Below are 24877 nucleotides of genomic sequence, written 5' to 3'. Positions count from 1 at the left end.
ACCAATGGTTAACCGTGGGAGGAACAACATTGCCATATAAGGAGCACCAACATTTCCAAGAGAAGGAAAAGGACCAGGATTCCCATCCAAGGGGAATCCTTGACTCGTAGACTCTAGGGATGATGCCATTGGAATTTAATTTTAAATAAACACTAAGGAATATAACTTTAACCAGGGATATTTCATGGGATGTTAATTTTAAGACACTAAAACAAAAATTTACCTTTTCATCTTTTAAGAGTCGAGAAAAGGACGAAAGATAACTCTAGTTTCTTTTGGAGTTAACGAGCTCGAAACAACAAGTGCTTGATAATATTTTCAAATTTAAAGATTCAGTAAAGATAAAAGATGACTACTTAGGGTACTCTAGGCATGAAGGATTACCAGGAAATCCTGCAGAATACCTCTTGGTGAACCGAGAAGTACGGGAAGGAAATCTTCCCGAATGATGTGTTCAGTGTATCACATTTACAAGGTGGCAGAATTAGCCTCCAAAGGATAAAGGATTGCAAACCTAGTGGGTTCTCCCTTTATATACATGATCGTACGGGGAGAAGAAGTCCATACTAGCATTGTCTAGTGCTGAAGCGAACGATAGCTGCTAGGTTTAAAGATGTCAAAACACGTCTCTTGCCTAGATCACTAAATGTGAGTGTTACATTGCAATGCTTCCTTACGTTAATACAATAAATTTTAATGGTTGATCTCAAATTAGGTTTCAATTACAAGGCCCTACCGTTGTCATCTGACAAAACCCCTACATGCAGTGATATGAGAAAAGAGATCTTTGTCTTTGATGAAAGTTAACACTAATTGAGAGATAGGGAACACAAAATCAATGTAGCAATCAAAGAATGAAATCTTTCATTAATGTATGTCCTAAATGCACTTAATCTTCCCTGAACAAAAAGAAGTTTCATTTCATTTCCATGCCTATGATGATTCAATTCTAACTCCTCAATAACGCTACTAATGCAATATTTTTGCTTAAGTAAACTAGAATGATGTTCACCTTTTCATAAAATGCAAAATGAATCTTTCACATAAAGCACTTTAAATGAATAATTCCCGATTCCGAAAAAATAAGCATCGATCAAATCCAAACCATGGTAAATGAAACTAAAAACAATTTCTTCCCTGAATCAAATAGACCATACACACAAATGCTTCAATCGACAAACCAAGCAATGTAATCTATGCTCAGATTGAGAAAAGAGACACTCGAAATAAGAGAACAAACGAGACTCTTTCACTCATTCAATTAAATATGAAGGAATGAACATGGGAGTCTGAAGAAGGGAGTCTGAGGGTCAAGACACATTGGCACTGGAATGGGAGAAATTATGATTTTTTCTTAACTCAGAGACTAGAGCAACTTTTGGGAAAAAAATTATCACTGATCAGCACAACCACCATGACTTTCAAGCTAAAACTAGCGCTGATAGGCCTGATCTATGTGACTACTTGGCCAAAAAGAGCGCTGATTGAGGGATTCAAAGAAAAAAAATAAAAAAGAACTTCACACAGGGCCAAACTTAACACATCAGAGGGTGTGCTAAACCAAGAAAGCACACAAACCAAGCTAAATTAATCTCTCTAGTCAGGGAGAAGAGGGTCTAAAGAGCTTACAGGGTAGAAATCATGAGAGAAAAACACACTGGCCAAGATTGGAGACAAACCTTAATCTTCACTTATAGGCATCGGCATGACTGCCTAACTAACAAAAAGCACCGAAGGAAAGTCAGCGTGACTGTTTCTTAGTATATGGCACTGACAGACGTGGTTGTCAGCCAGCCAAGAAAAAAAATAAAAGAATTTAAAGCTGGGACCATATTTGATACTATGAATTTCAAACTCAGACCAATAAGCAAAGGAAAATAAACACAACCAAAAGGAAAAATTGGAACTTGAAAATTTCACACAAAATCATGAAATCTCAAACAAGAAAAATAGAAGGATTGTTCTCGAGCGGATTCACCAATTTGTGGTGAAGTAAAATTATATGTGAAGACACAAACAAATTCCTCTAGCCCGATAATGGGTCTAGCCACAACTGATACATTCTATGGAAGATTTTCCTAGGTTATAACCAATTAATAGGACCTACCTCTTAGTACACATATCCCGTTTGATGATGTCCTTGCTTGCACACTCCAGCTATCTCTCGCTTCCTTCTTCAAACACCTAAAACAAGTAAACAACAGCAAACAACAACCATGATAATAGACAAATTGTAATTCAACCTACTTAAAAATTCAAGAAACACTAATGCATGAATATGTAAGATGACAAATCATGTAGGAAATCAATCGATATTTGCATATATATTGAATCAAGAGGAGATTACAACCATTGTCTTGACGTTTTCGTTCTCCTCTGACAAGACCACATTCCCACGCAATTCTACTAGCATTCCATGATGGCCTCAACAACAATAGTTACGCCGTAAGGCGTTCCCTCTGAAAGGAACTCTCCTCCATGCCACGGTGTCTCGTTATGGGCCCTTAGATCGATTGTTAAACGATGTAATAAACTCCAGCCATTAGATTGTTGGTGAAAAATGTTGTAGGCAGTTCAGATTATTGGAATGTCGTAGGCAGTTGAGAATATTGCACTTTTTAGAAACCTTTTTCGTGATGTTTTCCATCCTTAAGACAGTTTTCACTCAATGATGGGCCTTCCCCTCAATTTTTCCATCCCCTTCTTCATTTCCATTCCCCCTCTCCTTCCATTAATTCCCTTGCCGCTCTTTCCACTTCCTCTCTCTTCACCAATGCATCTGTGCCCTTCTACGCTTCAATGCCCACCTTCATCTCCTTCACTAGAAGGAAGGCGTTCCCTCTGAAAGGAACTCCCCTCCATGCCGTGGTGTCTCGTTATGGGCCCTTAGATCGATTGTTAGACGATGGAATAAACTCCAACCATTAGATCGTCGGTGAAAAATGTTGTAGGCGGTTCAGATTATTGGAATGTCGTAGGCAGTTGAGAATATTGCGCTTTTTAGAAACCGTTTTCGTGATGTTTTCCATCCTTAAGACAGTTGTCACTCAATGATGGGCCTTCCCCTCAATTTTGCCATCCCCTTCTTCATTTCCATTCCCCCTCTCCTTCCATTAATTCCCTCGCCGCTCTTTCCACTTCCTCTCTCTTCACCAATGCATCTGCGCCCTTCTACGCTTCAATGCCCACCTTCATCTCCTTCACTAAAAGGAAGGCATTCATTCTCTGTTCATAAAAGAGAGGCCAAGGGATCATCGGCACTTCATGTAAGATGCTTTCAATCGTTGAATTCCAACCACAATGAAAAAGGAAACCGTCTGTGGATGGATGAGAGAGGACAACAATCTGAGGCACCCATGAATCCACCACAAATCCACGGTCCTGGATTCGAGTCTCGAAACCCTCAGGTAGAACCTCCCTCATATCTGCTTCGGTAGTCATCGTGGATTCAGTTGGAGGAGGAGGCTCCTTACGCAACACCCAAAGGAACCGCTGCACGCTTGCTTCTAGCCCCAAAGCTAGTCCCTGAATCTGATTCTCCGACAGGGTGCCGCGGCTCCCAAAAGAAACGAACAGAATTGACGAGGCAGGCTGGCGGTCCAGCCATTTGAGGCAACCCTCCTTCTCAAACTTCTCTTCAGATTCTAACAGAGACAAAGCTATTAGCAGCCCAACGGGATAAATAGAAGGGGTCATTTCAACAGCGCTCAGAACCTTCCTTCCTTGAGAGCTTTTATTTGTGCTAGTTCCATTTCTTGGCATGTATTTATCAGAATTCCATGAGCTTCCTGAAGCCGAAGGGAATGTTGAATGAACCAGTTGAATGAAATATCAGATCTGTCTAGAAGAGGGTCTGGCAAATCTATTCCGAGAATCGGCAGAAGGCCCGTCAGAAAGAAATTATAATTAAAGTGGATGTAGTGTATATGTGATGTGGCAATGTCATGGCCTAGATTGTCAATCATAGCAACTCTCTGATTAGGACGTGGTTTAATATGGGGATATGTGTTCCATCATTTTGAATGCATGTGAAACTAAGCTGCCATGTTGTTCCCTTCTATCCATTGTATAAGACTTGTGTAACTGGTTCTGTTTCCTTGGTTAAGTGCAGGTTTCAGTTGATCAAATAAAAGCTGCAAATAAGTACACTGATGACACCATCTATGCTGGAGAAAAACTTATAATTCCTTGAGAGGGATATGGGAGCTCATACTATATTTGAAAGTTTGTAGTACAGGTTGCCATGGAATGTGTATGCAGTAATTTGCACAATAGCCTCAAGTCCCCAGTCTTGATTAGATATAAGAGGTCGTCCAGTCCAGTTTGAGTTTTGGATTGTTTATGGTAGGTTATCTATCACAAATTTTAAGGAAATATGTGATAAGCCAGTTGGAAATGTATTTGTTTTGTTTATACAGGTTTCTTTTAGATTTGTTACTCAGGGGCATGATGTCATGTTCTAGAGATACCCTGTCCATGTATCTTTACTATCTCGTAAAATGCAAGTTGAATGCTAATCATGCCAGAGTCCAGTGATTCTTTGGAAACTCATGTAGCAAATGGTTGATTGGTGTGCCCAGCATGACAATGCTACCCTGCGTTTATTAGTAAGCTTTATCGTTGTATTGAACTCTTGTATTTTGGTGAGTGGTCTCACTCTATTTATCAAGTATCTTTATTCTTTGTTCCACCTTATTGTAGAGCATTTCTTAGCGTAGTTGCTGTTCAGCTTTTTGAATGCATGTGAAACTAAAGTTGCCAACTTGTTCCCTTCTATCCATTGTATAAGACTTGTGTAACTGGTTCTGTTTCCTTGGTTGAGTGCAGGTTTCAGTTGATCAAATAAAATCTGCAAATAAGTACATTGATGACACCATCTATGCTGGAGAAAAACTTATAATTCCTTGAGAGGGATATGGGAGCTCAGATTATATTTGAAAGTTTGTAGTACAGGTTGTCATGGAACGTGTATGCAGTAATTTGCACAATAGCCTGAAGTCCCCAGTCTTGTTTAGATATAAGAGATCGTCTAGTCCAATTTGAGTTTTGGATTGTTTATGGTGGGTTATCTATCACAAATTTTAAGGAAATATGTGATAAGCCAGTTGGAAATGTATTTGTTTTGTTTATACAGATTTCTTTTAGATTTGTTACTCAGGGGCACGATGTCATGTTCTAGAGATACCCTGTCCATGTATCTTTACTATCTCGTAAAATGCAAGTTGAATGCTAATCATGCTAGAGTCCAGTGATGCTTTGGAAACTCATGTAGCAAATGGGTGATTGTTGTGCCGTGCATGACAATGCTACCCTACGTTTATTAATAAGCTTTATCGTTGTATTGAACTCTTGTATTTGGTGCCTCCAGAATTATTAATTTCCAACCCTTATTGCGATGTGAATGATTAGTATTTTTCATTTGGTATGCATAACAAGCTTTAACTTCTTTTGATAATAAAAAATGCAGGCTGCATACTGGAATTTGCCTCTCAATTGGACTATTTAATGGTTATTTTCCACAAGTAAATAAACAGTGTTCATTTCATGCATGTGAAACTAAGCTGCCATGTTGTTCCCTTCTATCCATTGTATAAGACTTGTGTAACTGGTTCTGTTTCCTTGGTTAAGTGCAAGTTTCAGTTGATCAAATAAAAGCTGCAAATAAGTACACTGATGACACCATATATGTTGGAGAAAAACTTATAATTCCTTGAGAGGGATATGGGAGCTCAGATTATATTTGAAAGTTTGTAGTACAGGTTGTCATGGAATGTGTATGCAGTAATTTGCACAACAGCCTCAAGTCCCCAGTCTTGATTAGATATAAGAGGTCGGCCAGTCCAGTTTGAGTTTTGGATTGTTTATGGTAGGTTATCTATCACAAATTTTAAGGAAATATGTGATAAGCCAGTTGGAAATGTATTTGTTTTGTTTATACAGGTTTCTTTTAGATTTGTTACTCAGGGGCATGATGTCATGTTCTAGAGATACCCTATTCATGTATCTTTACTATCTCGTAAAATGCAAGTTGAATGCTAATCATGCCATAGTCCAGTGATTCTTTGGAAACTCATGTAGCAAATGGGTGATTGGTGTGCCCTGCATGACAATGCTACCCTGAGTTTATTAATAAGCTTTATCGTTGTATTGAACTCTTGTATTTTGGTGAGTGGTCTGACTCTATTTATCAAGTATCTTTATTCTTTCTTCCACCTTATTGTAGAGAATTTCTTAGCGTAGTTGTTGTTCAGCTTTTTGAATGCATGTGAAACTAAAGTTTCCATCTTGTTCCCTTCTATCCATTGTATAAGACTTGTGTAACTGGTTCTGTTTCCTTGGTTGAGTGCAGGTTTCAGTTGATCAAATAAAATCTGCAAATAAGTACACTGATGACACGATCTATGTTGGAGAAAAACTTATAATTCCTTGAGAGGGATATGGGAGCTCAGATTATATTTGAAAGTTTGTAGTACAGGTTGTCATGGAATGTGTATGCAGTAATTTGCACAACAGCCTCAAGTCCCCAGTCTTGTTTAGATATAAGAGATCGTCCAGTCCAGTTTGAGTTTTGGATTGTTTATGGTATGTTATCTATCACAAATTTTAAGGAAATATGTGATAAGCCAGTTGGAAATGTATTTGTTTTGTTTATACAGATTTCTTTTAGATTTGTTACTCAGGAGCATGATGTCATGTTCTAGAGATACCCTGTCCATGTATATTTACTATCTCGTAAAATGCAAGTTGAATGCTAATCATGCCAGAGTCCAGTGATGCTTTGGAAACTCATGTAGCAAATGGGTGATTGGTGTGCCCTGCATGACAATGCTACCCTGCGTTTATTAATAAGCTTTATCGTTGTATTGAACTCTTGTATTTGGTGCCTCCAGAATTATTAATTTCCAACCCTTATTGCGATGTGAATGATTAGTATTTGTCATTTGGTATGCATAACAAGCTTTAACTTCTTTTGATAATAAAAAATTCAGGCTGCATACTGGAATTTGCCTCTCAATTGGACTATTTAATGGTTATTTTCCACAAGTAAATAAACAGTGTTCATTTCAGATGGCATTTTCTCTTTGAAACTGTGCCTCTAGACAACAGCCTGCTAACTTAACTGAACATTCATAAAGCTCTGCGAAATCTTAGTAGTTCATGGCCTATTTTAAATTCTATCAAACTTATTCGAACTAACACAGTATTTACTTAAGCGGGGTCATTTCACACTGCTTAGTACAATAGAATGATCTTTCTTGAAATAGAATAAGTACTTCAAAAAAGTACCTATGAATTTTACTCATAGTTATTTGACTTTAACCTTAACAGAATCCTCTGCGGAATCCCTATATGTCTTCTGGTACAATGTGTCCCTTGTTTTACCCCCCAAAAAAGAAAAGAAAAGAAAGAAGCAAAAAGGGCATCCTGGCCTTACACAGCCCGACATTAGAAACTAAGGAATTGACAACAACCATAAAAGAAGGATTGGAAAGGAGGAGACTCTTCCTGTAGCCTGAAATCTTAAATAATCCCCAAATTTTTCTTAGCTTTTCATAGAATTAACAAACACTCATATCCTTTATACAATGTAATTGAATTGGCACCTGAAAATAAAAAAACCTCAAGAAAAGATTTGCACAATCTTTCATTTATAGAAGAGGCCAACAAATTTTCAATTTTTCAGAATTTCGCCATAATTTTAAGGTTGAACAGCGTAACCTTAAACCCTAACCCCAGAAATAAATATCCCACTAAACCCCAAGTAATACATATAAGATCCTACTGCAAGCCAAAGAACTCAGTTTTTGGAATTTTTCACACTACTGGATTGTTTGAGAAAGAGAAGCCCTTGTACGCGTACCCTGCAATTCTCGAATAATAGAACCCTGGGACAAACAGGATTGTTTGATCCCCAAAGTTTTATTAGCTTTTCATAGAATTAACAAACACTCATATCCTTTATAGAATGTAATTGAATTAGCACCTGAAAATAAAAAAACATCAGGAAAAGATTTGCACAATCTTTCATTTATAGAAGAGGCCATCAAATTTTCAATTTTTCAGAATTGGCCATAATTTTAAGGTTGAACAGCGTAACCTTAAACCCTAACCCCAGAAATAAATATCCCACATAACCCCAAGTAATACATATAAGATCAGACTGCAAGCCAAAGAACTCAGTTTTTGAAAATTTTCACACTGCTGGATTGTTTGAGAAAGAGAAGCCCTTGTAGCCCTTGCACGCGTACCCTGCAATTCTCGAATAATAGAACCCTGGGACAAACAGGATTGTTCCCAACAATGCAAACAACATACCTGAACAACAATAAATAGAAATCCCACAAAAATAAAATCAGATACAACCCTCAATCTTCAGCAGTAAGGCAACACCGATATAAGAGGCCAAAAAATCCAAAAACAGATTTGAGAAATAGAAGAAAAATGAAATGCTTTATTTTCGGATAAAAATCATAGACAAACCATGGGTTTTGTCACCACCGATTTGCTAAGAGAACATGAAGATGCCAATGGCAATGACGATGGTGCCGAGGATTAATAGTGCAACTGCCAATGATATTTCCTTTCTGGGGGGCTTGCTGGGTACAATAAACGTACCGCTGAAATCATTGTCATTTACATAAGCCATGGACATGGATGGAACAAATCAAACCTCTTCTATTCGGCCTTATTATGGAAAAAACTCTTCTCCAAATCGCTCTCCATCAGATATGTTCATCCCAGAGATATTCAATATCTATATATAGCCACTATGATTGAACTTAGCTCCAAAAGCCGCTTTCTTTGCAAACATCTGCTTGTGACAAGGAGAGTAACGTGCATTAAAGCTTCTCCCAAACACCTTGTCGGAAGCCTTACCTTGGAAGTTGATCGTTCATGCTTCAAACCTCATTAACTTAAAGCTACCGATGAAAATATCAGCGTAATTTTGGCGGGGTAATAATGTTGTTTTATTACGCCGTAAGGCGTTTCTCTTTGAAATGGGTAGGTCAAATTGACAGATCATTGAGTTGGAAGGTTTTTAATAGTCCTCGTAGAGAGATATTTTAAATAATTCTTCAGTATTGTGCATGAATATAATGAAAATGGATAGAGAAACACCTAGAGAAATCTTGGGGTAGAGTTGCTGCCTTTGCTTGTGACCTTCTGAATCTCAAAAAAATTATTTGTGATGAGTCATATTATGATTTACATCTTCAAGAAATACTTCGTATCCTTTTTCAAGAAATACTTTGTATCCTTTTTCCAACTTTTAAGCTGAAATATGCATATTGTCACACCAATGCATTTGATTACCCATTTAACACCAAAACAGAAGGCATGGGTCTAAAAATTGTTTAGTTTGAGTTTGTGAGCAGGATGTGAAATGGTTCAATTTGTTTCTGCATGGTTTTTTTTTATTTTTTTTACAAATACAGCCCTTCAATTGCTTGCATATTATGAGTTTCTTATGGATTCCACAATCTCCCCTGTTTAGCTACTGTACCTTTAGCTAATACATAGTCATTTGAAAAAGATGTACCTTCAGCTCCTGTATCTATTTTTTCACCATCTTTATGACTACAATCAGATTAGATAAACATTGAATAACTATAATTTTCAATTTTAGTCACCTTGTCTTGGGCCAAACTTTTAAACATTATGGCACCTCTTTCATTACAAACATAAGGGGAATTGAAATTATTACAAAGATTTTGGTTGATGTTGTATGTATCAGGTTCTGTACCTGTATATTGGTTGATGTAACAAAGGTGGATCTAAGTACCACTATGTTGGGATTCAAGATATCAATGCCTATTATGATTGCTCCAACTGCCATGCAAGAGATGGCTCATCCCGAAGGTATGCATTAGATTATTGTATTACAGTTAACATCCTATTTTGATGCATATATTTTCTGAAAGTGAATCCATCATCTTTTACAGGAGAGTATGGTACTCCAAGAGCGTTGGAGCTATAATGGTTTGGGCAACAGTCTTCTCTTTGTGGGATCGATCTTGTGAATGTTTTAATTTCCTTCTAGCTATTAAGGATTTAAGAAATTATAATGATTTTGGATTTTGAAATAGTTTGTTGTGTTGATAAAAATTGAGGCTTGGACATATTTGTTGTAGACGCTTTCTTCATGGGCTACATCAAGTGTTGAAGAGGTTGCTTCAACCAGACCAGACATTCGATTTTTTCAACTTTATGTAAGTTTATCATTTCCACCCATATGATTGTCTTCCCATGTTTTCTAAGATGTAATTGAGTTCATATCCATCCAATTGTATTATAGGCTCCTAAACCAATGGTAAGATCAATTATATTGCGTTGGGTTTACTAAATGTGGATGTATGAGTGGTGTTAAAATTTAGATGTCATTGCTAGCAGGTTTACAAGAATAGGAATGTTGTTGTACAACTTGTTAGAAGAGCGGAGAGGGCTGGTTTTAAGGCAATTGCACTGACTGTGGACACACCTCGACTTGGGCGGAGGGAGTCTGACATTAGAAATAGGTAGTGAAAATTCATTCTATTTTAGATTTGCTGACAGGACTAGGTAGACACGTGGGATAAATCTTATATTCAGATTATACTCCTCTTTAACGTTATGAGTTTGTACCCATGTTTTAACACTTTCTCAACTCTCAATAAAAATAAAAAAATTGTGGAACTCTTTTAGGATCAGAAGCGACACTAGGGTTATAAAAAGCATTTAGCGCCTATAACGTATCAAACTTAAAATAAGTTAGAAGTCTCCATGTTATCTGGGATTCCTCTTTGTTCATCCCTTGTCTAACACTGAGGTATCTAATGTTCCGAAAAGTCTCATTGTGATATCCACTAACAGAAGGCACGGGTCTAAAAATTGTTTAGTTTGAGTTTGTGAGCAGGATGTTAAATGGTTCAATTTGTTTCTGCATGGTTGTTTTTTATTTTTTTTACAAAGATAGCCCTTCAATTGCTTGCATATTATGATTTTCTTATGGATTCCACAATCTCCCCTGTTTAGCTACTATACCTTCAGCTAATACATAGTCATTTGAAAAAGATGCGCCTTCAACTCCCGTATCTATTTTTTCACCAACTTTATGACTGCAATCAGATTAGATAAACATTGAATAGCTATAATTTTCAATTTTAGTCACCCTATCTTGGGCCAAAATTTTGAACATTATGGCACCTCTTTCATCACAAGCATCAGGGGAATTGACATTATTACAAATATTTTGGTTGATGTTGTATGTATCAGGTTCCGTCATTGTATATTGGTTGATGTAACAAAGGTGGATCTGAGTGCCACTGTGTTGGGATTCAAGATATCAATGCCTATTATGATTGCTCCAACTGCCATGCAAAAGATGCCTCATCCCGAAGGTATGCATTACATTATTATATCATAGTTAAAATCCTATTCTTCCTTAAGTTGGTGTTTTCTTTCAGACAGCGGCTTCTGGACTGGCATCATATGTTGCAAGTCGAATTGAAAGATCATTAAGTTTGAAGGTTTGTAATAGTACTGGTAGAGAGATATTTCAAATAATTCTTTAGTGTTGTGTTTGAATAGAATGAAAACAGATAGAGAAGCACCTGGAGAAATCTTGGGGTTGAGTTCCTGCCTTTGCTTGTAACCTTCTGAATCTCAGAAAAATTATTTTTGATGAGTCATATTATGATTTACATCTTCAAGAAATACTTTGTATCCTTTTTCAAGAAATACTCTATATCCTTTTTCCAAATTTTACGTTGAAAATATGCATATTGTCACACCAATGCATTTGATTACCCATTTAACACCAAAACAGAAGGCACGGGTCTAAAAATTGTTTAGTTTGAGTTTGTGATCAAGATGTGAAATGGTTGCAGACAATTACCAATTTGCAAATACTTGTGAAGGGGTTTTGAGAGTTACAGTATGTCATGTATGTAGACACACCTCCCATGGTCATAGGGGCACTCCAATTCAAAATTTCTTCTGCTCTCCAATCAGATTTCCTATATGGTTTTTCAATTGTACTCTCCCATAGTAGAACATATTTTGTATGCAAAACATAGGTGAAATTATATTGCATCACTGAAATCAGCAAGAAAACCTAATCAACATCCCACATGGGGAGGGGTTGAAGATGGGAGCTACCTACGATGGAAATAAGTTATCTTGAGAGACATCCATGGTTGACCAAGTCTCACACAATATCAAAGCCACTCCTAACCCAATTGGAAGGGAGGAAGGAAAAACTCTTAGCTAACATTGAGGCACAACTTGGGAAGGTGATATATGGTGTATTATTGTTGCAATGGCAGGGGATGGATTTTTATTGCTGGTTGGACCAAAAGAAATTGATGCAAATCGATATTAACTACCTATTGATAATTTTTCCCACTGAGTTCCCTGAGGTCGAGTATAATGCTTTCCTTTCTTATCAAAGAGTATTGATTCCTTTTCAATTTCAACATTCTGGATAACCAAATCTAGTTCTCTGTAATCATTGCAAAAGGGAGTCCATTATCATGTAGGGTTTGAATTGTTATTATCCTCTTGTTGCATGCTAATCTTGATCATCTTGTTCAGCTTCTAAGGTTCTTAGTGGCCTATCCTTTTCAGATCCTTTGACTAACACTATATCTCTCCAATCTTGTAGGAAGGTCATCAAACTCTCCCTTTTATCTGCCATGGTTGGCCAGGATTAAAATTTCAAAGGGAGTAGCCAGAGGCATGTCTTATTTACATGAAAGGAAGTTTGTTCATGCAAATATTAATCCAAGCAACATCCTTCTAGGCTTTGACATGGAGCCATACATAGCATATTTTGGGCTAGAAAAGCTACTGGACATTGCCAATGTCAAGTATAGTAGCTCTGCTATCCACCTAAGGAACCTTGAAGGTATATTTTCAGGGAGAAAATGCTCCACTGGCTCTTGCGATAGCCTGCAAACAACACCTGATTTGCTGAGCAGTCCAGGCACATCCAAGAACTTTGTATCTCCTTACCAGGCCCCAGAGGCATTGAAAAATCTCAAACCAAACCAAAAGTGGGATGTTTATTCCTTTGGGGTTATTTTTCTGGACATTCTTACTGGGAAGCCACCTTCAGATAAGGATTTTACAGCATGCGGTCAAAACTTTGTTAATGACAAGCATCGCCTTTTGCACATCATAGATCCTACTCTTCAACCAGAGGTTGAAGGAAGGGAAGAAATCCCAGTGTCTGTGGGGATTGCATTGAATTGTGCTTCTGCTTCCCCTCAAAAGAGACCATCAATGAAGGAGGCATTGCATTTTCTAGAAAAAATGCCATCATCCACAACCGATTAACCAATTCTTTCTTCCTATGTATCATCCTTGCTTTGACATAAGTTGGACATAGATGAGGACTTACACCCACATTCCGTATTCAACAACTCTACTTAGACATTGCCATAACTGACATAGACAACTCTATCATTGGGACTCAGACAAACTCTGTTGTCAACTCAGCTGCTTATGAAATCTCTAGAGTCTTCTTAAAAATTTCAGTATTCGACAGTTGAGGATTGTAGCAAAACTCAGGGATCAAACTTAACCCCATGCTTATGAGGCATCCGCGTTCTCACAGTTTACTTGCAACTCATTCTCAGTTTTAATGGGAAGGTGATATATGGTGTATTATTGTTGCAGTGGCAGGGGATGGATTTTAATTGCTGGTTGGACCAAAAGAAATTGATGCAAATCAATATTGAAAATTAGATTTATTGGTTCAGCTATAGTTTGCATATACAAAGAAGAAACTGCTCCTTTTTTAGGTTAGAATATTTATATATACATGTTCATCTCAGCAACAAATGATAATCTATCAAAACCATGAGAGTGCTACACAACTTCCTTCATAAGCCTTCTTAGGAAGACCATGAAATAAGACAAGTGACCCTGTGCTTGTATTTGTATCTTATTCTACATAACATCTTCTTACTTAGCTAGAGAACAACTGGCTGCAGCATTTATATAAGTTTCTATGGAATGTTTCTGCTATTATATATTGAACAGGTCCATTATACCGTATTATTGGATTTTGCAGAGTCTATCCCTGTTTTCTCTTCTTTAGAATATATATCAACCCTTTTGTTTTGTTTCAAGGATATGTTGCAGTTTATTTCATTTCTCTTTTATCTTTAATATGGATATTTATCTTTTTATCACCACGTTCTCTGTGGTTCATTTAAATTGGATATTTGTCATTTTGTTCAATGGGCTCTCTGTATTTTGTTATAACTAGTTATTGATAATTTTGCCCACTGAGTTCCCTGAGGTCGAGTATAATGCTTTCCTTGCTTATCAAAGAGTATTGCTTATCAAAGAGTGCTGATTCCTTTTCAATTTCAGCGTTCTGGATAACCAAATCCAGTTCTTTGTAATCATTGAAAAAGGGAGTCCATTATCATGTAGGGTTTGAATTGTTATTCTCCTCTTGTTGCATGCTAATCTTAATCATCTTGTTCAGCTTATAAGGTTCTTAGTGGCCTATCCTTTTCAGATCCTTTGACTAACGCTATATCTCTCTAATCTTGCAGGATGGTCATCAAACTCTCCCTTTTATCTGCCATGGTTGGCCAGGATTGAAATTGCAAAGGGAGTAGCCAGAGGCCTGGCTTATTTACATGAAAGGAAGTTTGTTCATGCAAATATTAAGCCAAGCAACATCCTTCTGCGCTTTGACATGGAGCCATACATAGCAGATTTTGGGCTAGAAAAACTACTGGATACTGCCAATGTCAAGTATAGTAGCTCTATTATCCACCTAAGGAACCTTGAAGGTATATTTTTAGGGAGCAAACGCTCAGCTCCCGTGATAGCCTACAAACAATGTTTTAATTTAGAATAGAATTATCATGGTAAATTGGTATAAGAATATTAGTAGAAAAAATCACCTAGTTATAAGCCTAAATATTGGCAAAGGCTAATTCTTCATGTGGCATAATCAATTAGCCATGTTATCTTGCTACATGATGCAAAAAAATGACCCATGGATCCTAATACTTTTTAAGGCTCTTTTTCAATTCAATAGGCTTTTCTTCTTCTTCTTCTTCTTCCTGAGATGGTAAAGATAATGACTCAAGAATGACTCTAAGCTTACTAGATAACCAAATTCTTAACATACCTTGCAATGTAACAAATCAATGTACACTAGTGCATCAATATGATTGTTTTCACATAAGGCTTGATCATTAAAAGGACATTAAGGTTTGTACCTTTTGGGACAATTGCTAGTATAGTCAACATCAGAGAAAATACAAACGACCCAGAATATGAGAGAAAATACAAATGACCTAGATCCATTAAAACCTTGAAAGTTTGTTCATGAATTCTCTGAATCTGGTATAAAATGTGTGATGTATTTGAAACTTCAATTTGCCATTAAATTAATGGGACATGAATTCCCACAAAGCAGTTCAAAAATGTGCAATTAAGTTGAGCTTTCATCTTGTCATTCAATTGATGGACACTCAATATTAAATATAAGATAAATATATAGGAGTAGCATGTGAGTGTTAGATTTATAAAGAAGATTCTTTCTATTATTAATAAAAATATAGATAGTTAGTTTTATTTTAAAGGGTTATAAATATGAGTTATAAATACAAGACTTAATAGGTTGTAAATATTTAAAGTGTTGTAAATATGAGTTATTAATTGTTTTTACTCAAAATCTGATAAATAGCAATTTAGCAATTTCTTTTTAATTGAGTGACTTAAATTCATGTTTCTTTAGGTTGAAGGTAAAGCCACTAAAGTGCAAAAATTGTGATGCCAATAATTAGAGGGATTGTCATCATGGGGTGATAAGAAATTTAATATTCCAAGAAGAGGAGGTAGTAGTAGATTCTAAATAAATTAGCAATGCAACAACATAAATGTTTGCAACAAATTTAGAGAGATCCACCTTGTTGAATAAAGCACACACTACATGGATAATGGATTTCCGCACTTTATGCCTTACGGCATTTTCTTTGCAACATCTGGTGCGAATGCTAGTTTTAAAGATCTTCCCTTTAGGCTTCACTCCAAATCAAATCACACTTCTCCCTTACACAACTAGAGAGCTACAACTACAAATAGCTTGTTGTTTTACTCCAAACTGAATTAGCACTAGCACACCAACATTAACACTAGTTTGTGCTTGGGAAAAAGGGAGGTTTATATAGGATGATTGAATGGGAGATGGATCCTATTCTCATGGGATAAGGTCTTATCCCTTGGAGTAGTTCCATCATTATAGGGGAAAGGATCCCAAACTGACATCCTCGACCCCATCCAGCCAAACCATTTACCAGACTTCCGTTACAAAGTTTCTAGAGCTAGAAGCTTTGGATCGTTATTTAAAAAACTTTCCATAAGAGTACTGGCATGACTGAAACAAAGCTTATTCACTCCAGACTATGCTAGGGACAATGTTAATCCCTTCATATTGCCATGAGGAGGCCAATGGTCATTAGCGCCGGTCTTGTAAATTGGGGAAAACAGAAGTTTCATTGGAAATGGTGCAAAATGGAATTGATCTACTCATGAAGAGGGACACAATGGGAATTTCTTCATGAAGGGAAACCATGGAGGGTTCATTGTAGAGGTCCTCCAAGGTCAAGGAACAGGGAGTACATGGACAGTGACAAAATGTTGTGTAACAAGTCTCAAGGCTCAATATTCACCCCTGACTTCCTGAGTTGCAAAATTGCACATCAACTAAGCATATTTCCAATCTTGTCACCTAGTTTTGGCTCATCTAGTAGATCGAAATGCACCATATTAGACTAGCGGTTTATCAAACTGATGTTGTCTTGTCATGAGTGGATTTTAGATGTATGTACTCTATCATGCTAAGGCAAGATGACGAATAAGGAGATGGAGAAGGAGGACATTCTATAAGACACATATTGAGCTTAAGAGATAAGATGATCATTAGGTGAGAAGACAAAGGAACAACAGACTACAATAGAAGATCAAGATCAAGATCAGACAGAAGACCCTCATCTTCAAGTAATAAGGAGTAGGAAGAATAGTAACATGTACCAAATTTTCAAGAAGACACAAAGAAAGAAGTAGCAAGAAGGATAGCATGGCATGTCACATCATCATGCAATCCATGTCATCAATGTCATGTCATGTCCTGTCAGAAGTCATCGTATGCCACCTCATTATTGTGGATCATGTAATTACCTATTAAAAATGCATTGTAAAGTGGATGTAGAAAGGACACATTCAGAATATGAAGAGTCATGTAAAGTCGAATGGTCATGAGAGTAGTCAAAGAATCACAAGGAAGGTGAAGCATCACTTCCTGGTTATATATACACCGTCATTATATGAGCAAGGTACTTTTCACTTTGGCTCCTCTCGTAATGTATTAGAGAGACATATCAGTTCTTTTGAGGAGAAAAGAGTGGCTCCAATGCTCCACTATTGGAGCTAGTGATGTTCATTGTATACACGTGTCTTAGAATTTTCACTTAATAACAGAATCCTTTAAGGCCAGTGCGTTATTCATGCATTCATTATGCATATTTGTAAGACTATTTTGCAGATTTTTGTATTTCATGTTTGCCTCCATCTGTGCTAAAGTAGTTGAACTATTTTGGTTATTTTAGTGTATATCTTATTGAGAATGCATTGTAATGGTTGTTATTTTTGTCCCATCCTTATGGACTATTTGGTAGGATACTAGACAAATATTTCTCATTGATTGGTTGTAATGATTGTTGCATCTTTTATAGACTATTCCATTGGATGCTAGATGGATCCTTCTTGATTATGTGTGTATATTCTAGGGTGGTACTATTACCTCTGTCTTAGAGGCTCACTTACTCTTTCCTTCCACAGTAGAAAAACTTTGACACACCTACAACTGAACATTGACGAGGCACACCTTCTTTCTTTTTGAAAGTACCATTGCACTCCTCTCTCTTGTTGACATTCAGAGCCAAGGAAAATATATAAGAATACATGCAAACTGTGTTGATACTCTGGATAGCACTCCTATTCCAAATGGTGTGAGTTCTAATTGGGACTTCACGTCAGGGAGACCCCTTGGTTGACCGATTTCTAGAACCGTCAACATTGGCATTAGAAGGAGGGTCAGATGACATGATGTGCCTATTGAGTCTGCGTTGAATCTTTTATTCAAAATGGATCTTCCCAAAATCATAATCTTTGGATGTTTTTCTAAAGAGCTTAATCTTACCATCCATGTGGAATTTATTCATAATTTGTCCCAATTTAATTTTGATGGTGATAGTAAATTAACAGTTCATGAACATATGTTTCAAGTTTTTTTCCTTTTCTTTTCTAGACGAATACATTGCAATGATGTCATGGTTAGATTACTCACCCTCACATTTGAAGGTTGCATTAATAGATGGTGGCATACATTACCCATTGATTCTATCCACTAATTTGACCAACTTGCGAAGGAGCTTCATAAATCTTTTGATAGGTATGATTACCAGAATGTTCTTAAAAGAATTAATCAACTAATAATGAAGGCTAATGAATCAGTTGAGGATTTTTTGAATTTATTCCTTCACCTTTGTTATGAATTTTTGAGAGAAGACATGGACTTGCATTTATTTAAATGAAAGTTTAAGAAATTGGTTCACATCTCTTTGCACGGTGAATCTCAACCCCCTGATGTTTCTACTTCCCCATCTTTTTTAAATCATGAATAAGCTATTAATTTTAGAGGAGGAACGTACTACTCCTTTTGTTCCTTGTCCCCCTCCCTTTCCAATTCCAATGTGGGTGCCTACTTGCAGTGAAAATAAAGTTGGGAAATCTTCAAATCAAATTCCTAATCCATCTCTTGATCCTCCTTCCACTTTTCATTATTTATATAGAATGAAAGAAACCCTGGAATGGCTCATGGAGCCTAGGGTGAAGGCTAATACTCTCATTCCTCAAGATGATATTAGCATTCTAAACAAAAAACTTGAATCTGGTTTCATTGAAAGTGATACTTATTCAAGGGAGATCTGTCATCCACTATCATCTACATGTTATGACTATGTGTATCATGGATCATGATCTTCTTGATCAATATTCTCCACCAACTAGCTCTTCATGCTCTCTTGATTTTCCTGTTCATGGTTCAAATTGCGATCAGATATAGGGTAGTCACGTTACACTGGTAGATGAGGAGGAAAGTGAAGAGACTCTTTATCTCTCTTCCCTTTCTCAAAGTTCCCCATATCAAGATGATGCACTTCCATTCTTGGAGATTTTCAATCCTATAGTCTTGGTAGTGAATCAAATGCAATCAAGTCTTTCAATCAATATGTATCATTGGGAAATAGTCATTCTGATGGTGATGACCTTTTTGATGTATGTGATCATCAATTCCCATGTGCATCAACTTATCTTTTGGTTTCTCATGAATATTTTACTTTAGATCCAAAATCTGATTTGGTCAAAGAAGATGTGCTTATTGAAACTTCCTCTTCATATCACTATCCCTTCTGCTCAATCGTTTGAGATGCATCTACTTGCAATAGAGATACTCCATGCTCTTCAAGTCCTTCATCCGATGAGTTCGCCTATCAATTGGCACAAGGTAGTGAGATTATCCATGATGCGAATGAAAACAATCAGATCGTTGAATAGTCTTCTCAGCCCTCATCATCTCTTCTCTTGCATGAAGACAACTATTCAAATTAGTCTAGTTCATTTATCTTCTAATTTGCAATCAGAAGAATCTTTCAACTCGAGTAATACGGTTGTTGAAGATGAAAAATCTGGTAAAATAAATGATAAATATCGTTGCCATCTAGCGAGAAATGGTTTATTGAAACTAGTGGTAGCAGTTATGTTAAAATTGGAAACCAGGAAAAAACTTCATGTGGGTCATCATATTCATGGCTGATAATATTTTTATTAGATTCCTCTCATTGAGAGGCGTAGGATTGATATAAATATCATCTGATTCCGATAAGTATTCATGGAGATATGAATTTATTTTGATTATGGAATTATTATCAAGCCGACCTACAACTCATGTAGGCTCAGAAGCCCAACAGTCACATCTATTCAAACAGCAATGTTGTGTATAAATATAGGAGGAATTTTCCTCATTTGGACTCACTCATCTCATCACATCTCTCTCTCTCTCTCTATTGCGTAGAAATGAGTCTCTTCTCTACTACGCAGAAATGGGTCTCTCTCTCACACATGTGAAGCCGGAAGCTTTTGAACCTGAAGCTGCAACTACATAAGTAAAGATTGACCTACGCAGCCTAGAAGATCTCCTCATCTGAACTATGCTATAGGTTCATTTTAACCTCCTCTAAAAGCCACAACTTTTGGTGGTGGAATGAAGTCAATCCGACGAACGGTTTGCAAGATATCGACTGCCCTAGTTTGAAGCTGGAAACTACTGAAACTGAAGCTGCAGCTGCAGAAATAAATATTGAACTACGTGGCCTAGAAGATCTCCTCATATGAACTATGTTGTAGGTTCATCTGAACCTCCTCTGAAAGCCGCAACTTTTGGTGGTGGAATGAAGTCAATCCAATGAACAGTTTGCAAGATATCGACTGCCCTAATTTGAAGTCGGAAACTGCTGAAGCTGAAGCTGCAACTGCAGAAGTAAAGATTGACCTACGTCGCCTAGAAGATATCCTCATCTGAACTACGCTGTAGGTTCATCTGAACCTCCTCTAGAAGTCGCAACTTTTGGTGGTGGAATGAAGTCAATCCGACAGTAGATTTTTGAGATATCGTCTGCCCTAGTTTGATAAAGAAGTCGCTAATGCTGATGCTGCTGATCTAGGGTTTGCTACTGCTGATATGAATCAGATTTATTGTACTATTTCTCTTTGCTGAATTATTCAAGATAAAAGAAGATTTGATCAAAGGGTTTCCCCACACATTGTGGGGTTTGTCCCTGGCTAGCCGCCACATCTTGTGTCTCTTGTCTTGGCTTGTTTTCTGTCGATCTTTTAATGTTCTATCTACGCTTTACTTTATGTACATGTGATTGCTAATCTATGGAATATAATAAGAAAAGAAGTAAATTGTTATAAGCATAGAACATACCATAACTTAACATGGTATCAGAGTTGAGGTGAAGACAAAGCCTGAGCAAGAGCAAGAGCAATCACCGAAGAGAAGATTGGCAAGGCTATCCTAAAAGAACTATGGGGTCCTCAACACTCTTTCCTGCCAAAGACAAGCTCTGTGAGAAAGATGACTATCACGCATGGAAGATTTCTATCGATCTAACCCTAGAAGATCCACGAGTGCAAGATCATGTAAGAGGCAATATTGTTGATCCTCCATCAAATGCATCCGTTGCTGCATGGAACAAATGGAAAATTGAAGAAGTCAAAATAGAAGATCATCCAGGACTCTATCGACAAGCACTTGGTGGCCTACATCTTTGAACTGGACACCTCCAAGGAAATCTACAATAGACTGGGAAATGGCACTCACAACTCTTGGAGGATTACCATTCGAATGGTACGTGTTTAGGACTACTCTTCTGAACTATAATGTAATTCCTGGTTTTGAGGAATTAATGGCTAGATGCATTCAAGAAGAAACAAGGGAAGAAGAGCAAGTAATGCCCATGTCTAAAGGTCCTCCTGCTGCCTTTTCTTCTCATGCTAAGAAAAGAAATAATTCTGGGACTAAATCAAAAGGAAAGGCTAGACCTAAGGGTGGAAGAAAAGGACGATGTTACATCTGCGATAAAGTAGGTCACTATGCAAGGGAGTGCCCTGTAGAAAGGACTAACATTGGGACGATGATAAAAATCCCTTTGATGGCAAATCAAAGGAACGACAAATTCAACAACAAAGGTAAGAGGAGAGTTGGGGATCGAGGAAGAGGACAACCATTCAAGAAGGCTAGAAAGTCTAGGATGTATTAAATGCACCTGACCTCAAAAAGAACCTAGTGTCCATCTTGGTAATGGAAGACAAAGGCTACAAGGTAACCTTCAGCAATGGCAAGGTATGTATATGGAAAAATAATGTTAAAGATGCCTTTACTCTTAGGTTTAGTGTTGATTCATTATATCAGGTCGATGTAAGTCCGCTAGGTGTCATGTCTTGTGAAACAACTCTTCAGTCCGAACTTTAGCATCGGAGGTTTTCCCACCTTCATTACAAAGCTCTACCTGATGTAAGACAGATGGTAACAGGGATGCCCGAATTCCAAGTAGAGAAAGAAGGTGTATGTCGGGGATGTGCCAAAGGAAAGCTCAAAAGGGGACCATTCCCCTCAAGCCAAAGCAAGACCTCTGATATATTACAGGTGGTTCACTCAGGCATATCTGAGGTTGGCATTAAGAGGGAGACTACTATGCCATGTAGTCCTGAGCAGAATGGTGTGGCAGGAAGGAAAAACTGCACAAATGTGGAAGCTGTTTAGGCCATGCTACATGATCAAAGACTTCTGAAGTTTCTATGGGTTGAAACTACAAACATCGCCACATATGTACAAATTCGATGCCCTCATCAAGAATTGGGTTCCAAGACTCCTGAAGAAATGTTCACCGCCGGTCAAAGGGTAGTTGTGATTAGTCATGATGTCACATTTGATGAAGATATGGCTCTCAGCAAGGTGGAAAATCTTCTGACTTTGAGGAGCTCTCAAGAAGCTGACACCAGGGAACCGAAAGAAAAGGATGATGAATCAATGCATGATGTAGAAGAACCCATGGATCCAATTGATCCTCATCGACATGAGCCTTCCTCTTCTAGGAAGAGGCCTTCATGGCTTAGGGGGATACTTGATGATGCTGAAGGACATGCTGCACCCTGAGGAACCTTCCATTAAAGTAAGAAACCTAACAGGTATCAGGGATACCTGACCATCATGAGCACGATCATACAAAATGAGCCTTCATCATTCTCAGATGTCGTCAAGCATTAAGTATGGAAGGATACTATGACCATAGAATATGAGTCTATTATGGAGAATGATGTCTGGGAAGTAGTTCCCAGACCTCGGACAAGACAATTGTTACTTCAAAATGGCTTTACAAGATAAAGCATGCAACATATGGAAGTACGGAAAAGTATAAGTCTCGTTTTGTTGCTCGTGGTTTATCCTAGAAGGAAGGTATAGACTATGATATTTGCACCTATTGCCAGATATATGACCATCCGCTTGATCATAGCCCTTGTAGCTTCATAAGGATGGAACCTACATCAGATTGATGTCAAGACTGCGTTCTTGCACGGTTCGATCAAAGAAGTGGTCTATGTGGAGTAACACGAAGGATTTGAGATTTATGATCGAAAATATCATGTATGCAGGTTGAAGAAGGCTCTCTATGGGCTGAAGCAAGCACCTCAAGCATGGTATGAGAGGATCGATAGCTACTTGATGAAGCTGGGATTCACTAGGAGTGAATCCGATCCTAACCTTTACTTTAAGGTTGAAGATGACAAGCCTCTCATACTGGTGTTGTATGTGGATGACCTCTTTCTAATAGGTGCAGACCCTCTCGTTCACAAATGTAAGAGGGAGTTGGCTTCTGAATTTGAAATGAAGGACCAAGGACTTGAAGTATGGCAGAAGCTAAGGGAAATTTTCCTATCGCAAGGAAAATATGTGGTAAAGATATTGGAAAGATTCGGTATGATGGACTGCAAGCCTCTAACCACCTCGAGGATCTTAACTTTTAGAAGTTATATGATAGTGATGTCAGACCAGATTTGGGAAATGCCTTTGAGTTTCATAAACGCATTCGCATTGATGTTCTTAGTGAACCTCTGTCCGAACATATGTTTTACAGTTAGCATTGTGAGCTCATATTTGGTTGCGCCTCACTGGATTGATGCCAAGAATCTTCTAAGATAGCTTCGTGGCATGGATTAAGATACACTGCTGGAAATATGAAACTGCATGATTATTTGAATGCTGATTAGGCAGGTAGTGTGGAGGATCACTTGAGCACTTTTTAGTTTTGTTTCTCTTTGGATTCCGCTTCTATATAATGGATGAGCAGGAAGTGGAAGTTGGTTTCCATAAGCACCACTGAGACCGGATACATATCTACGAGTATGATCTCGTATGAAGCTGCCTAGTTGGGGAAGCTATTCAATGAGCTGTTTGAGCACATACCACTGTGATTCTCTGTAACAACCAGAGGTGGGATTCGATTATTGAGGAATCCCATATTCGTTGATTGCTCCAGCAGATACACATCATCTGGGATATGGTAAGTTGATGAGCAAGGAGGCTCCATCTCATTAAGATGATGTACAGGTGGATACACCTTGTCAAACCCCCGAGGAAAGATCTAATATGTGATTTTCCCAAATGACTTGGAGTCCTCAAGAAACCCTTGTACAAGGGTCCTACATGTTGCATACATTGAGCTCTGGGAGCTCTGAGGGCTTACGGTTCTTACTGGAGCAACATATGACCACAGGGTGACTCACCCTCCCCTGGTGGTGAGCCCTAGAACAAGATGATTCGCTCTCTTGTGGGACAAGATGATTCACTCTCTTGTGGAATAGGATGATTTGCTCTCCTGTGTAACATGATGATTAGTTCTCCTATGAGGCCTGGATTGACGTGTTCTCCATGGCGATTGTAGCAGGATTGATATGTTCTCTTGTGAGGCCTGGATTGATGTGTTCTCCATAGTGATTGTAGCAGGATTGATGTGTTCTCCTGTGAGGCTTGGATTGTTGTGTTCTCCATGGCGATTGTAGCAGGATTGATGTGTTCTCCCATGAGGCCTAGATTGATGTGTTCTCCATGGCGATTGTAGCAGGATTGATGTGTTCGCCTGTGAGGTCTGGATTGATGTGTTCTCCATGGCAATTGTAGTAGGATTGATGTGTTCTCCTGTGAGGACAGGATTGATTAGTTCTCCTATCAAGGAATCCTACCCAT

At 37.8% G+C, this 24877-nt stretch overlaps 1 pseudogene; it reads right to left on the bottom strand.

The window, feature by feature from the left end:
• Positions 1-3171: 3171 nt before the first annotated feature.
• On the bottom strand, positions 3172-3696 carry LOC149239018 (UDP-glycosyltransferase 72B1 pseudogene; annotated as a pseudogene).
• Between the last annotated feature and the right edge of the window lie 21181 nt (positions 3697-24877).

This window comes from Pinus tabuliformis, chromosome 8 (genome assembly GCF_031772625.1).
Source record: "Pinus tabuliformis cultivar Carrire ecotype Pingquan chromosome 8, CPIR1, whole genome shotgun sequence".
Classification (NCBI taxonomy): domain Eukaryota; kingdom Viridiplantae; phylum Streptophyta; class Pinopsida; order Pinales; family Pinaceae; genus Pinus; species Pinus tabuliformis.
Note: the sequence above shows the minus strand (reverse complement) of the source record. Positions and strands in the feature narration are given on the sequence as shown.